A 522-nucleotide genomic window follows, 5' to 3' on the forward strand; every position below is an offset into this window, starting at 1 on the left:
TCCGTCTCTCTTGGGTTTCCCAGGCGGTTTACCTCTTATGGAGATGTTTAATAGAATTCTATGAGAAAAAATCTTGTAGAGATCACTAATTCTTTATGAAGAATATTTCCCAGATGGTAAAGGAAGAAATAAAGCAGTTTTGGTGGGTTCGCTGCATCAACATGATGCTCATCTTATTCCTGCTATTTTGCATATACTTTTAGACTGCAGGGAAACAGCATGGAATGCTACCACACTTGCTTATTTTAGGAATAACATTCGACAAAATCATTCCATTTTGGTTTTCCTGTTGTTCTGCATTCTTGCATGCATTTCCCGGTGCTTCTTAGTTTCACAATAGTTGACTTTTTCATATAAAAATTTGCCCATATGGGGATGAATTTTTCTCCATAAAACATAAGATGCGAACAATATACACATATAGACGTTACATACAAGACAAGGAACGTCTCATGTAAAAAGTAAGATAATGAAATAAAAGATATTGACTGCTCAGGTAACAATTTTCGTCTATTGTACCGT

The sequence above is a fragment of the Plasmodium inui genome (genome assembly GCF_000524495.1).
Source record: "Plasmodium inui San Antonio 1 unplaced genomic scaffold supercont1.10, whole genome shotgun sequence".
NCBI lineage: Eukaryota > Apicomplexa > Aconoidasida > Haemosporida > Plasmodiidae > Plasmodium > Plasmodium inui.